Raw genomic sequence first — 16,878 nt, 5'->3', positions numbered from 1 at the left:
GCTGGCATTTCGTCGAGCAGGTGCCGTGCGTGCTCTGGGCGCGCCCAGAGCGCACGTTTTGCACGCGCGCGCACTGAGCCGACACGCCGCTCTGCCGCCCTCGTCGCGTCCCATCTTTGGCCCCTGTTCGCCTGCCGAACCACGCCAGGCACTCGCCCTCTCTCCAGTACCCTCCAAGCTCTCCTGGCACCCTGCAGCGCCACCTTGGCAGCACGCCGGCATCGGCAGCGGATTCCGCCACGGACGGCGCCGCCCAAACCGCCAGCGCACGCCAGCTGCCCCAGAGCACAGGCCGTGCTTATCCTCCCACTCGTCGGCACGCTTTCGTCGCTGCCACGATGCCCTACAACTACAGGAAAGTGGTCGCCGGCGATCTTATCCTCGGCCACCGCGGGAGCCAGCCTCGAGCGCCTATATAAAGGGACCCCGAGCTCAACCGATCACTCAAGCAACCCCAGGCCACCCCCATAGCCCCCACAGCCAGTAATCGACGGGAGAGTCCTTTCTTCCTCGTCTCCGGCCAGCTCGGTCGCCGTCGCAATCCCGTGCCTTGCGTCGCAGCCAAGCCCTCCCCCGCCAATCCAATGCCACCAAGAACTTCCCCGTAGTCGTGCGGAGCTGCCTAGCGCCTCAGCTTCGGCCAAGGATCACCGGAGCCCAAAGTCCACTTTGCTCCCGAACCTCCCTCCGCCGCGGAGCTCGCCGCCGGTGACCTCCTCCGTCCCCACCTGCCTAACACCCACCGAGAGGACCGCCTCGGTCTGGCCAACCCATCCCTGCCCTCAGATGCCCTCGAGGAGCCGCCGTTCGTCGCCGGCGATCGCCGGAGCCCCGCGCCGTTCGGGCAGAGAGAGGGAGGGCGAGGGAAAACGGTCAAACCTGACAAGTGGGCCCTCTGGACCCACTGTCAGTGACCCGTGCGGCCGCCCTCTCTATTTAAGTGATAGCGCAAAGACCGGAGTACGTCTCCTCTGTTTTGAAAACGTATTCTTCCCCGTAGCGCTTTCCTTTTTTCTGATTTTATTAAAACAGAAGTTTGACTAATGTTTGACTGGCTATAACTTTTAAAATAAAACTCCAAATGAGTTGATTCCTTTTCCTACCTCTCTCAAATTTCATCTAGTTTATTTTAAGATTTATTTCAGAAATATTTGGGACAACTTTTTGTACTGCATTTTAAATGTGTGTTGTTTGAATATTTCTCAAAATAGGATTTTTGGAGAAAAGGCATCCTTCAAAAGTGCACCCCCACATGCATACACTTGAAGTCAAGCATTTCTGAACTCTGGCATAATATTTTGTTCTGGTGTTCTGGTGCAATCACAACACCTTTTGACTTGGAGTATGTGATAGCTTTATGTATCGATATAGTCTCGTGCATGAGTACACTTTGGAGTTGTTTTGTGGTCAGCAATGGATACACTAATGATTTGGATCATCCTCGTGAGCTTCTCATGCATACCGGTAGGAAGCCGGGAAAGTCGTGGTCTTGGGTAGACACGAGCTTGTCCCTAGTCCCTCGTCGAGACGAGTATGCCCGGTATGGCATGGTGAGGCCCGAGGAGTGGTGATTTATTTCACTAGTGGTAATATTGTTGGAGGATACTTGGACCACCTGAGTCGGTTGTAGACCGAGTCTTGATCAATAGCTTCCTTATTTGTTGGTACCACCACTTGTCCCTGCAGGGGACAGGGTATGGTTCAGTAAGTTGTCAACCCCGTCCTAGCACACACCGTACAGAGAGGCCGTGAATGAGGGTCCCGTGGCCACGGATTAAAGCCTGTCATTCGGTCAGGGGGCATGGGTGTTTCCGGTTGGGACCGAGAGGGGGGGCACCCCCTTAGAGCGCGCGAATAGAAATTTGATCCCATGCTACGTCGAGGTTGTAGCCTCCCCACTTAGAGTTTTGCTTGGCAGGTGTCGTGGGTGATTCCAGAGACCGGTGAGTTAAGCTGGTGTGTGCAGGTCAGGTGTGTTTTCAATTAAAAGACCGTAGACGGAATTAGTCCCGAGGGACTAAGTAAACCCGTTACTCGTGGAAAATGGTACTCCCTCTACAGAGGATATATCCTGTTAGATAGTCACGTTCTTGAGAAAGGACCACAGTCTGAGTCGAACCTAATGACGGTATTCGGATGGAGATACGATTTAACTAGAACTCAGTGACGGTTTTTGGATGGAGACACGGCTAACTGGATCATAGTAACGGTTTTCGGATGGAGATACGGTTTGATTGGACCAGATTATCGGTTTTCGGATGGAGAAACGTCTGAACTAAATATTGTTTATGATTATGGCGCATATGGATTGTGATCTTTATTATTTTGGACTAACCATTTATATTATGTATTTTTATTGAGTATCCCTGGGATGGTTCTACCTCCTGGATATTCACTGTGATTATTCTCTTATAAGCCCTTTCAGTGGCGTCGCTCAGACGCCCGACTGCGGCATGCTTGTTGTTCATTTATATTTTATAAGCCCTTTATGTGGTGTCGCCCCGACGCCCGACTGTGGCATTATTATTCTTGCAGTTTCCTCTCGAGGAGTCATTCAGACCCTCGTTTGGCACCAGTATTACTATTCTTGCAGTTTCCTCTCGAGGAGTCATTCAGACCCTCGCTTGGCACCCAGTACTTTATATTCGTTTATTTCACCCACATGTGTGCATCATGGTTTTTCGTACATTTCGTGACAGACGTGTGATCACATAATAACCCGGAGCATGTTTGATATATTATATCCGTATTCTTAATGTTTGCGAGTACATTCAAACGTACTCACCGGCTTGTCCCTGGCTATTGTCTTGGCCAGATTCCTTGCTTGGAGATAAGCATCGCGGTGACAACCTCGGAACCTACGCGTTGATATTTGCAGCCTCGCGAAGATAGGAATTATCCTGGTCAGCTGTTCTTGTGGGAAATGGAGTCCCATAGACGCAGATGAATCACAACCGCTTCCGCCATCAACCACTAGAAAACCAAATGTTGTACTCCTAGGCCACAATGGTCTTGTACTACATATTTTTGTACTTGCTTGGATTTTCTTGTATCAAGTTGGTGCCTCATCAGCTAACAGTAATCCTGGGGCTGGTGAGCACAACGGCCATTTTCTGGAGAATTAATATCCCGAAAATCCGGTCGTGACAGACTTGGTATCAGAGCCAGGCTGACCATTGGCTAATCCTATCTTAGCCAGGTCGATAAACCTAGGTTAACCAAACCATCAGACCTTAACCTAGTCCCGGCCAAGCTTCTCACGTAAGATAGCCCCACAGTGACCCGTCGCCCTTTTCGGCGGACGGTGCCCAACCTATCAACCTAGCCCGTCGATCACGCGCCAGTGACCGACACCCAACCAGTCTCTATCGCAAGCGTGCGGAGGAAGACTCCGTCCCCTTTCCCTATAAAAAGGGCACGCTAGCCTCAACACAGCACAGCACAACCCTTTTTCCCCAAACAAGGCCACGATGCCTGGTCCCATCGTTCACAATGAGACCACAGCGACCAACCTTGGAGGTTTCGTGACCGTGCTCGCAAACCTCACCCGCCGTGCCTATGCGTTAGAACAGCCTCCTGAGTATGTTGTGTACCAAGGACCCATGTACGGTGAGAGCCGTCAGTACTGGGCCACTGTGCACATCTACGGTAGGGGTCTGTCGCCAGAACGCCCCTACAGGTTCACTGGAAGGACCACTTCCTTTGAGCCACAAGCCATCCAACTGGCAGCCCGCGAAGCTATAGTTCAACTCCGGCACTTTTCGCCTAGAGTTAACTGTCGCTCGTTCTACTACTACCTCAGTCGTGACGGGTATGGTAGGCTGTCCCAGGTTGCCAATGGAGACCACGAGACAGATCCTGCGCTGTTGCATCTGGTGCGCTATGTAAGCGCACTAGAGCAACTGTTCGATCAGGTCACCCTTGATCTGATCGCAGCTCGCGGAGAGCTGGTTCGCCGAGCCCCGGCGAGAAGAGAAGCGGAGCCTGACGCCGACAACCCAGTCGTGCTGTTCGGACACCCGATCGATCCTTTGAGGTCTGCGCCAGCCCCCAACCAGAGTACTATGGTGACCCCAGAAGCGCTTCGTCGCCTTTTGGGAACCCATTCCAACGGGATTGTGGCCAACAACCCCCGCGATGGTCATCACCGTTTCCCCGACCCTGCAGCCCCTCAGCCTCAGCCGGCAAATCCCGACGGTGAGAACCGTGGAGAAGCATCGGCGTCCTCTAGGCAAGCCCGCTTAGAAATTAATGAAGTAGACTAAGTCGCTCGAGTTGTATCGAGCCTTGGTTTTCCTACGCTTTGTAATGGTGTGGGCTTGTATCGCTTGCATTGCATGCTGTCTGCTTGAGCGCCCCTGTTTTGGAGTGGTAGCTATGCATGTGTACGTTAGCGTATAGTTGCACTTTTTTCGGGCGCAGCTACCAAGACCAACCCCGTCGGCGCACACAGTAATGCGTCACATTTATGTGATGTGCATATCTATGGCTTTGACCCGAGAACAGGATCGTCAACCTGTTACCCTTCACCCCGGTAGATAACCCAGCCCCGGTGCTATATAAAGGCCACCTCGTGACCTCGCCGAGCACCCCTCACCTTTGTGCGCAGCGCTCACAGCCATTCCTTGCCATGTCAACCCCCAGTATTTATCTGAGAACCCCAGACGCAACCCCGGGTAGCTTTGTCAAATTATTGTGGGACTTTACCTGCAGTACTATGAGTGCCACCCGTCCACCCCAGCATGAGTTGCTCAAATCGAGGATCACACCTACCACCTCGAAATATTGGGCAGTGGTGCACATCCCTCCCGCCTACCCAAACCAAGACCCAACGGAAGTCTCCTTCATGGGGAAATCCATGCCGACTCCGCATATGGCCATAGAAGCTGCTGCATACGAGGCGCTCACTCGTCTTCGATTCGCAGTACCCTATGCCAGCGAGCGAGGATACTATTATTTTCTGAGTCGTGCAGCACCCGGAGAAGTTGCCTCTTTTCCCGGCGGACGTATTGAGAGAGATCCAGTACTGGCCAACCTTGCCCAGTACGTTATTGCCCAGGAGCGTTTAACTCAGCGAGTAATGGGTTATCTCCAGAGCCTCGCTGATTTAAATCCTCGGATCGCTATTGGCAGACCTTTGAGGCCTGACCAAGAAGGGCGCATTCATCGTTTGGTCAACCCGCTTCCCCCGATAGAAGAGGGGTGTGCCCCAGTGCCAGAGGCATTTTCTCAGGACCCTGTCTTTTTGCCGTATTCCTTGTAAACGCCTCCGACGTATTTATTATCCCAGTATTTTTATTTTATGTGTTGTAGCATGTTCGTGGTTCCCAAGATTTTTGTGTGACGGATCCGATTTTCTTTAGTTCCTGTTGTGTGAGCAGTTTTACTGCTGTTAGTTTTGTTTTAATTACTTCTTCTCTCACAACATGTTTTGAGGAGATTTCTTTCCCCGAGTTATTGCTGCGTATATATATTTTCACGACATAGATTTTTATTCGCGCATCATCGTAACAGCTTTTAACAAATCTGGAGGACGAGATTTTTTCTTAAGGGGGGTAGTGTTGTGACACCCAAATTTTTTGGCCTTGTTTTATTTATTAAAATGTTGCCAGGAAATAAAACTTTTCCATTTGTCAAGGTTTACCCTTTTGTTATTGTGAATATTTACTTCAAGTGGAAAAAACCTTCAAAGAGTATTATTGGACTTGTGTGCCCTCTTTATAAAATCAATTCTTTATCAGTGGATTTATTTGCATAATTATTTTTCATGAGCTTTATTCTTTTAAAATGGTCTTTCATAAATTTGGAGCCCCTTTTTGCACTGCAACCATTTGATAAATTCTTTTAAAAATTTCACCAAAATTTGGGGATGTCATGTGAGGTTTTCCCATCACTTTTGTGCAAAAACATCCTTTGGTCATTGGAGATTTTGAGCTCAACATCAATTTTTCAAATCTGGTCCAGTAGGTATTTTGCACTACAACCTATTTAAATATTCTTCTAAAAATTCTTCCAAGTGTTTGGAGATGTCAGTGGATGCATACTATTCATCTTCAAGCAAAAACCCAGTGTTGTTCTTTGAAAAATTTGAGTGAATCATCTTCATTTCCATTCTGGTCCAGTTTGGTGATTTGTACTGCAACCCCATTTTATTTTGCTCTAATGCCTTTGAGCTTTTTCCTACCTATAGTCCTCCCTACCAAACTCTTAAGTCCAGGAGATTGGACCCATTGGCATATTTTTGATGCATGAAATGATAGTCTTTAGTTTCTGCCCAAGACTGGTTTTCTCAAAAACTTGCACTATCAACTTTCTGTTTTTGCCAAACTGACCTTACCACCTTCTTGAGCTCCTAAAGAGACTAGGATCCGGAGAGTTTGGCCACCCCAAGAGTTGCCTAGGTGACCTTGGCATTCTGTCGAGCACCCTGTGTGCAGGAACAATTTTTGGCAAGCTCTCTGGTTTGCATTGTGGACTTGAACCCCTGACCCATCCAGCATGTCCACTAGCATCCCAGCTGTCCCTAACCCTGGCCTGTTAGCTGCCAGCCTCACCCAAGCTCTCTAGAGCGCGCTGGCATTTCGTCGAGCAGGTGCCGTGCGTGCTCTGGGCGCGCCCAGAGCGCACGTTTTGCACGCGCGTGCACTGAGCCGACACGCCGCTCTGCCGCCCTCGTCGCGTCCCATCTCTGGCCCCTGTTCGCCTGCCGAACCACGCCAGGCACTCGCCCTCTCTCCAGTACCCTCCAAGCTCTCCTGGCACCCTGCAGCGCCGCCTTGGCAGCACGCCGGCGTCGGCAGCGGATTCCGCCGCGGACGGCGCCGCCCAAACCGCCAGCGCACGCCAGATGCCCCAGAGCATAGGCCGTGCTTATCCTCCCGCTCATCGGCACGCTTTCGTCGCCGCCACGATGCCCTGCAACTACAGGAAAGTGGTCGCCGGCGATCTTATCCTCGGCCACCGCGGGAGCCAGCCTCGAGCGCCTATATAAAGGGACCCCGAGCTCAACCGATCACTCAAGCAACCCCAGGCCACCCCCATAGCCCTCCCACAGCCATTAATCGACGGGAGAGTCCTTTCTTCCTCGTCTCCGGCCAGCTCGGTCGCCGTCGCAATCCTGTGCCTTGCGTCGCAGCCAAGCCCTCCCCCGCCAATCCAACGCCACCAAGAACTTCCCCGTAGTCATGCGGAGCTGCCTAGCGCCTCAGCTTCGGCCAAGGATCACCGGAGCCCAAAGTCCACTTTGCTTCCGAACCTCCCTCCGCCGCGGAGCTCGCCGCCGGTGACCTCCTCCGTCCCCACCTGCCTAACGCCCACCGAGAGGACCGCCTCGGTCTGGCCAACCCATCCCTGCCCTCAGATGCCCTCGAGGAGCCGCCGTTCGTCGCCGACGATCGCCGGAGCCCCGCGCCGTTCGGGCAGAGAGAGGGAGGGCGAGGGAAAACGGTCAAACCTGACCAGTGGGCCCTCTGGACCCACTGTCAGTGACCCGCGCGGCCGCCCTCTTTGTTTAAGTGATAGCGCAAAGACCGGAGTACGTCTCCTCTGTTTTGAAAACGTATTCTTCCCCGTAGCGCTTTCCTTTTTTCTGATTTTATTAAAACAGAAGTTTGACTAATGTTTGACTGGCTATAACTTTTAAAATAAAACTCCAAATGAGTTGATTCCTTTTCCTACCTCTCTCAAATTTCATCTAGTTTATTTTAAGATTTATTCCAGAAATATTTGGGACAACTTTTTGTACTGCATTTTAAATGTGTGTTGTTTGAATATTTCTCAAAATAGGATTTTTGGAGAAAAGGCATCCTTCAAAAGTGCACCCCCACATGCATACACTTGAAGGCAAGCATTTCTGAACTCTGGCATAATATTTTGTTCTGGTGTTCTTGTGCAATCACAACACCTTTTGACTTGGAGTATGTGATAGCTTTATGTATCGATATAGTCTCGTGCATGAGTACACTTTGGAGTTGTTTTGTGGTCAGCAATGGATACACTAATGATTTGGATCATCCTCGTGAGCTTCTCATGCATACCGGTAGGAAGCCGGGAAAGTCGTGGTCTTGGGTAGACACGAGCTTGTCCCTAGTCCCTCGTCGAGACGAGTATGCCCGGTATGGCATGGTGAGGCCCGAGGAGTGGTGATCTATTTCACTAGTGGTAATATTGTTGGAGGATACTTGGACCACCTGAGTCGGTTGTAGACCGAGTCTTGATCAATAGCTTCCTTATTTGTTGGTACCACCACTTGTCCCTGCAGGGGACAGGGTATGGTTCAGTAAGTTGTCAACCCCATCCTAGCACACACCGTACAGAGAGGCCGTGAATGAGGGTCCCGTGGCCACGGATTAAAGCCTGTCATTCGGTCAGGGGGCATGGGTGTTTCCGGTTGGGACTGAGAGGGGGGGCACCCCCTTAGAGCGCGCGAATAGAAATTTGATCCCATGCTACGTCGAGGTTGTAGCCTCCCCACTTAGAGTTTTGCTTGGCAGGTGTCGTGGGTGATTCCAGACACCGTTGAGTTAAGCTGGTGTGTGCAGGTCAGGTGTGTTTTCAATTAAAAGACCGTAGACGGAATTAGTCCCGAGGGACTAAGTAAACCCGTTACTCGTGGAAAATGGTACTCCCTCTGTAGAGGATATATCCTGTTAGATAGTCACGTTCTTGAGAAAGGACCACAGTCTGAGTCGAACCTAATGACGATATTCGGATGGAGATACGATTTAACTAGAACTCAGTGACGGTTTTCGGATGGAGACACGGCTAACTGGATCATAGTAACGGTTTTCGGATGGAGATACGGTTTGATTGGACCAGATTATCGGTTTTCGGATGGAGAAACAACTGAACTAAATATTGTTTATGATTATGGCGCATATGGATTGTGATCTTTATTATTTTGGACTAACCATTTATATTATGTATTTTTATTGAGTATCCCTGGGATGGTTCTACCTCCTGGATATTCACTGTGATTATTCTCTTATAAGCCCTTTCAGTGGCGTCGCTCAGACGCCTGACTGCGGCATGCTTGTTGTTCATTTATATTTTATAAGCCCTTTATGTGGTGTCGCCCCGACGCCCGACTGTGGCATTATTATTCTTGCAGTTTCCTCTCGAGGAGTCATTCAGACCCTCGTTTGGCACCAGTATTACTATTCTTGCAGTTTCCTCTCGAGGAGTCATTCAGACCCTTGCTTGGCACCCAGTACTTTATATTCGTTTATTTCACCCACATGTGTGCATCATGGTTTTTCGTACATTTCGTGACAGACGTGTGATCACATAATAACCCGGAGCATGTTTGATATATTATATCCGTATTCTTAATGTTTGCGAGTACATTCAAACGTACTCACCGGCTTGTCCCTGGCTATTGTCTTGGCCAGATTCCTTGCTTGGAGATAAGCATCGCGGTGACAACCTCAGAACCTACGCGTTGACATTTGCAGCCTCGCGAAGATAGGAATTATCCTGGTCAGCTGTTCTTGTGGGAAATGGAGTCCCATAGACGCAGATGAACCACAACCGCTTCCGCCATCAACCACTAGAAAACCAAATGTTGTACTCCTAGGCCACAATGGTCTTGTACTACATATTTTTGTACTTGCTTGGATTTTCTTGTATCAAGTTGGTGCCTCATCAGCTAACAGTAATCCTGGGGCTGGTGAGCACAACGGCCATTTTCTGGAGAATTAATATCCCGAAAATCCGGTCGTGACACGTGATGATCGGACATGGTTTAGTTGATTTGGATCACGTGATCACTTAGATGATTAGAGGGATGTCTATCTAAGTGGGAGTTCTTAAGTAATATGATTAATTGAACTTAAATTTATCATGAACTTAGTACCTGATAGTATTTTACTTGTCAATGTTGATTGTAGATAGATGTCCCGTGCTGTTGTTCCGTTGAATTTTAATGCGTTCCTTGAGAAAGCAAAGTTGAAAGATGATGGTAGCAATTACATGGACTGGGTCCGTAACTTGAGGATTATCCTCATTGCTGCACAGAAGAATTACGTCCTAGAAACACCGCTAGGTGCCAGAACTGCTGCAGGAGCAACACCAGATGTTAGAACGTCTGGCAGAGCAAAGCTGATGACTACTCGATAGTTCAGTGTGCCATGCTTTACGGCTTAGAACCGGGACTTCAACGACGCTTTGAACATCATGGAGCATATGAGATGTTCCAGGAGTTGAAGTTAATATTTCAAGCAAATGCCCGGATTGAGAGATATGAAGTCTCCAATAAGTTCTACAGCTGCAAGATGGAGGAGAATAGTTCTGTCAGTGAGCATATACTCAGAATGTCTGGGTATAACAATCACTTGATTCAACTGGGAGTTAATCTTCCGGATGATAGCGTCATTGACAAAATTCTTCAATCACCGCCACCAAGCTACAAGAGCTTCGTGATGAACTATAACATGCAAGGGATGGATAAGACGATTCCCGAGCTCTTCGCAATGCTAAAGGCTGCGGAGGTAGAAATCGAGAAGGAGCATCAAGTGTTGATGGTCAACAAGACCACCAGTTTCAAGAAAAAGGGCAAAGGGAAGAAGAAAGGGAACTTCAAGAAGAACAACAAACAAGTTGCTGCTCAAGAGAAGAAACCCAAGTCTGGACCTAAGCCTGAGACTGAGTGCTTCTACTGCAAACAGACTGGTCACTGGAAGCGGAACTGCCCCAAGTATTTGGCGGATAAGAAGGATGGCAAGGTGAACAAAGGTATATGTGATATACATGTTATTGATGTGTACCTTACTAATGCTCGCAGTAGCACCTGGGTATTTGATACTGGTTCTGTTGCTAATATTTGCAACTCAAAACAGGGACTACGGATTAAGCGAAGATTGGCTAAGGACGAGGTGACGATGCGCGTGGGAAATTGTTCCAAAGTCGATGTGATCACGGTCGGCACGCTACCTCTACATCTACCTTCGGGATTAGTTTTAGACCTGAATAATTGTTATTTGGTGCCAGCGTTGAGCATGAACATTATAACTGGATCTTGTTTGATGCGAGACGGTTATTCATTTAAATCAGAGAATAATGGTTGTTCTATTTATATGAGTAATATCTTTTATGGTCATACACCCTTGAGGAGTGGTCTATTTATATTAAATCTCGATAGTAGTGATACACATATTCATAATATTGAGGCCAAAAGATGCAGAGTTGATAATGATAGTGCAACTTATTTGTGGCACTGCCATTTAGGTCATATTGGTGTAAAGCGCATGAAGAAACTCCATTCTGATGGACTTTTGGAATCACTTGATTATGAATCACTTGGTACTTGCGAACCATGCCTCATGGGCAAGATGACTAAAATGCCGTTCTCCGGAACTATGGAGCGAGCAACAGATTTGTTGGAAATCATACATACTGATGTATGTGGTCCAATGAATGTTGAGGCTCGCGGCGGGTATCGTTATTTTCTCACCTTCACAGATGATTTGAGTAGATATGGGTATATCTACTTAATGAAACATAAGTCTGAAACATTTGAAAAGTTCAAAGAATTTTAGAGTGAAGTTGAAAATCATCGTAACAAGAAAATAAAGTTTCTACAATCTGATCGTGGAGGAGAATATTTGAGTTACGAGTTTGGTCTTCATTTGAAGCAATGCGGAATAGTTTCGCAACTCACGCCACCCGGAACACCACAGCGTAATGGTGTGTCTGAACGTCGTAATCGTACTTACTAGATATGGTGCGATCTATGATGTCTCTTACTGATTTACCGCTATCATTTTGGGGTTATGCTTTAGAGACGGCTGCATTCACGTTAAATAGGGCACCATCAAAATCCGTTGAGACGATGCCTTATGAACTGTGGTTTGGCAAGAAACCAAAGTTGTCGTTTCTTAAAGTTTGGGGCTGCGATGCTTATGTGAAAAAGTTTCAACCTGATAAGCTCGAACCCAAATCGGAGAAATGTGTCTTCATAGGATACCCAAAGGAAACTGTTGGGTACACCTTCTATCACAGATGTGAAGGCAAGACTTTTGTTGCTAAATTTGGATCCTTTCTAGAGAAGGAGTTTCTCTCGAAAGAAGTGAGTGGGAGGAAAGTAGAACTTGATGAGGTAACTGTACCCGCTCCCTTATTGGAAAGTAGTTCATCACAGAAACCGGTTCCTGTGACATCTACACCAATTAGTGAGTAATTTAATGATATTGATCATGAAACTTCAGATCAAGTTACTACTGAACCTTGTAGGTCAACCAGAGTAAGATCCACACCAGAGTGGTACGGTAATCCTGTTCTGGAGGTCATGTTACTAGACCATGACGAACCTACGAACTATGAAGAAGCGATGGTGAGCCCAGATTCCGCGAAATGGCTTGAGGCCATGAAATCTGAGATGGGATCCATGTATGAGAACAAAGTGTGGACTTTGGTTGACCTGCCCGATGATCGGCAAGCCATTGAGAATAAATGGATCTTCAAGAAGAAGACTGACGCTGACGGTAATGTTACTGTCTATAAAGCTTGACTTGTTGCAAAAGGTTTTCGACAAGTTCAAGGGATTGACTACGATGAGACCTTCTCACCCGTAGCGATGCTTAAGTCTGTCCGAATCATGTTAGCAATTGCCGCATTTTGTGATTATGAAATTTGGCAAATGGATGTCAAAACTGCATTCCTGAATGGATTTCTGGAAGAAGAGTTGTATATGATGCAACCAAAAGGTTTTGTCGATCCAAAGGGAGCTAACAAAGTGTGCAAGCTCCAACGATCCATTTATGGACTGGTGCAAGCCTCTCGGAGTTGGAATAAATGCTTTGATAGTGTGATCAAAGCATATGGTTTTATACAGACTTTTGGAGAAGCCTGTATTTACAAGAAAGTGAGTGGGAGCTCTGTAGCATTTCTAATCTTATATGTGGATGACATATTGTTGATTGGAAATGATATAGAATTTCTGGATAGCATAAAAGGATACTTGAATAAAAGTTTTTCAATGAAAGACCTCGGTGAAGCTGCTTATATATTGGGCATCAAGATCTATAGAGATAGATCAAGATGCTTAATTGGACTTTGACAAAGCACATACCTTGATAAAGTTTTGAAGAAGTTCAAAATGGATCAGGCAAAGAAAGGGTTCTTGCCTATGTTGCAAGGTGTGAAGTTGAGTCAGACTCAATGCCCGACCACTGCAGAAGATAGAGAGAAAATGAAAGATGTTCCCTATGCTTCAGCCATAGGCTCTATCATGTATGCAATGCTGTGTACCAGACCTGATGTATGCCTTGCTATAATTTTAGCGGGGAGGTACCAAAGTAATCCAGGAGTGGATCACTGGACAGCGGTCAAGAACATCCTGAAATACCTGAAAAGGACTAAGGGTATGTTTCTCGTTTATGGAGGTGACAAAGAGCTAGTCGTAAAGGGTTACGTCGATGCAAGCTTTGACACTGATCCAGACGATTCTAAATCGCAAACTGGATACGTGTTTACATTGAACGGTGGAGCTGTCAGTTGGTGCGGTTCTAAACAAAGCATTGTGGCGGGATCTACGTGTGAAGCAGAGTACATAGCTGCTTCGGAAGCAGCAAATGAAGGAGTCTGGATGAAGGAGTTCATATCCGATCTAGGTGTCATACCTAGTGCATCGGATCCAATGAAAATCTTTTGTGACAATACTGGTGCAATTGCCTTGGCAAAGGAATGCAGATTTCACAAGAGAACCAAGCACATCAAGAGACGCTTCAACTCCATCTGGGATCAAGTCTAGGTGGGAGACATAGAAATTTGCAAGATACATACGAATCTGAATGTTGCAGACCCATTGACTAAGCCTCTTCCACGAGCAAAACATGATCAGCACCAAGGCTCCATGGGTGTTAGAATCATTACTGTGTAATCTAGATTATTGACTCTAGTACAAGTGGGAGACTGAAGGAAATATGCCCTAGAGGCAATAATAAAGTTATATTTATTTCCTTATATCATGATAAATGTTTATTATTCATGCTAGAATTGTATTAACCGGAAACATAATACTTGTGTGAATACATAGACAAACAGAGTGTCACTAGTATGCCTCTACTTGACTAGCTCGTTGATCAAAGATGGTTATGTTTCCTAGCCATAGACATGAGTTGTCATTTGATTAACGGGATCACATCATTAGAAGAATGATGTGATTGACTTGACCCATTCCGTTAGCTTAGCACTTGATCGTTTAGTATTCTGCTATTGCTTTCTTCATGACTTATACATGTTCCTATGACTATGAGATTATGCAACTCCCGTTTACCAAAGGAACACTTTGTGTGCTACCAAACGTCACAACATAACTGGGTGATTACAAAGGTGCTCTACAGGTGTCTCCAAAGGTACTTGTTGGGTTGGCGTATTTCGAGATTAGGATTTGTCACTCCGATTGTCGGAGAGGTATCTCTGGGCCCTCTCGGTAATGCACATCACTATAAGCCTTGCAAGCAATGTGACTAATGAGTTAGTTGCAGGATGATGTATTACAGAATGAGTAAAGAGACTTGCCGGTAACGAGATTGAACTAGGTATTGAGATACCGACGATCGAATCTCGGGCAAGTAACATACCGATGACAAAGGGAACAACGTATATTGTTATGCGGTTTGACCGATAAAGATCTTCGTAGAATATGTAGGAGCCAATATGAGCATCCAGGTTCCGCTATTGGTTATTGACCGGAGACGTGTCTCGGTCATGTCTACATAGTTCTCGAACCCGTAGGGTCCGCATGCTTAAAGTTAGATGACGATCGGTATTATGAGTTTTGTGTTTTGATGTACTGAAGGTAGTTCGGAGTCCCGGATATGATCACGGACATGACGAGGAGCCTCGAAATGGTTGAGACATAAAGATTGATATATTGGAAGCCTATATTTGGATATCGGAAATGTTCCGGGTGAAATCGGGATTTTACCGGAGTACCGGGGTTATCGGACCCCCCAGGGAAGTAATGGGCCTATTGGGCCTTAGTGGAGAAGAGAGAGGGCAGCCAGGAGGTGGCGTGGCGCCCCCCTTGCCCCAGTCCGAATTGGACAAGGGAAAGGGGCGGCGGCCCCCCTCTCCTTCCTTCTCTCCACCTCCTCCTTCCCCCCTTCTCCTACTCCTACTAGGAAAGGAGGAGTCCTACTCCCGGTGGGAGTAGGACTTCCCCCTTGGCGCGCCCTCCCTGGCCGGCCGCCTCTCCCCCCTTGCTCCTTTATATACGGGGGTAGGGGGCACCTCTTAACACACAAGTTGATCTGTTGATCTATTCCAGCCGTGTGCGGTGCCCCCCTCCACCATATTCCACCTCGGTCATATCGTAGCGGTGCTTAGGAGATGCCCTGTGTCGGTACCAACATCATCACCGTCACCACGCCATCGTGCTGACGGAACTCTCCCGTGAAGCTCTGCTGGATCGGAGTTCGCGGGACGTCATCAAGCTAAACGTGTGCTGAACTCGGAGGTGCCGTACGGTACTTGGATCAGTCGGATCGTGAAGACGTACGACTACATCAACCGCGTTGTGCTAACGCTTCCGCTTTCGGTCTACGAGGGTACATGGACAACACACTCCCCTCTCGTTGCTATGCATCACCATGATCCTGTGTGTGCGTAGGAATTTTTTTGAAATTACTACGTTCCCCAACAACAGTTTCAATGACTAGAGACTAAGAATTCATTCAGAAAGCCTATGCCAAAAAATTAGCAATTTCCAAATTTTAAGGCATATAAACAGATATGATAACCTTATGTCCAGTAAACATGACCATAGTAGTGACTCGAGCAACCAAAAACACAGCTAGGCATCATCAAGCAGACTAAAAATGTTGACATGGACCGAAACATGTGAGCCTACTGTCCATCTTTCTCTTTAGTTTTCTCCTTTCTTTCTCGTCAACCTAAAATTTAATATAGTACATACATTCGATGTTCTCAATGCCAAATAAGTGAGGTGTCTCATATTTCTGCATGTTTTTACTAAATCATGTACATTGTGACCGCTGAAACGCGCAGAACTGACAAGTTGGACCAGTTACCACAGATTCACAGTGAACAAATTAACTACATACACTAGTCTTGAATTTCTAGACGTTTAGTGTAAAACAGGCCAATCAACAAAAAGAGAAAACAACTTACGTACAAAACTACTTTGTATTCTGTCTACTGCTTATTTGATCAGGCATTTAGGAGTACTACGATTATTTTGTTGATTCGGTTGCTGGTTTTAAACAAAGTTAAATTACTAGTCCTTCCTTTCCATATCGTTACACGTAGAACTTTCCAGCACGAAAATTAGCGCAAGTTTCATTACAGAGAGAGAGGCATTCACGACTAAAAACTAAGAGAGGAAGGCATCCACGATCTCCCTTAAGTTTTGCTAAAGCACATCTAGATGTGCTCTAAGTATTGCACATCTAAGTCCTATGTCACTGATTTTAAGCTAAGATTCGTGCAAGCCTTTTTTGTCCTTTTTTCTTTTCTTTCTAGACACACCCATCTCCCTTCGGTGAAATAGGGATAGTTTGTTATGGCTGTAACTAAACAAGATCAAAAGGAAGTGCGCCGTAAATAATGGGATTGCATGCAGACTTGGGGAGGAGGGAGTATACAGAGTACAAGGATCTCGATCATTACCGGAGGATTCTCTCGATGGCGACCGGCTCCATTGCCGTTCGCTTTCATCTTTTGCTTCGCCGGCTTCTCCGACGTGCCCTTCGCTTTCGTCGGCTTCTCTGACGTGCCCTTCTCTTTCATCTCAGGATTCGCCAACGCAGGCTTCGAAGATGACGGCTCCGTCGGCTTCACCGACCTGGGAGCTACTTTGGGCGGCGTGGGTGGTAATTCGGTGTAGTCATGGAAGGCTAGGTATGGGAGGCGTGGGGT

This window comes from Aegilops tauschii, chromosome 1 (assembly GCF_002575655.3).
Source record: "Aegilops tauschii subsp. strangulata cultivar AL8/78 chromosome 1, Aet v6.0, whole genome shotgun sequence".
Taxonomy (NCBI): Eukaryota; Viridiplantae; Streptophyta; class Magnoliopsida; order Poales; family Poaceae; genus Aegilops; species Aegilops tauschii.
This window is presented reverse-complemented; position numbering follows the sequence as displayed.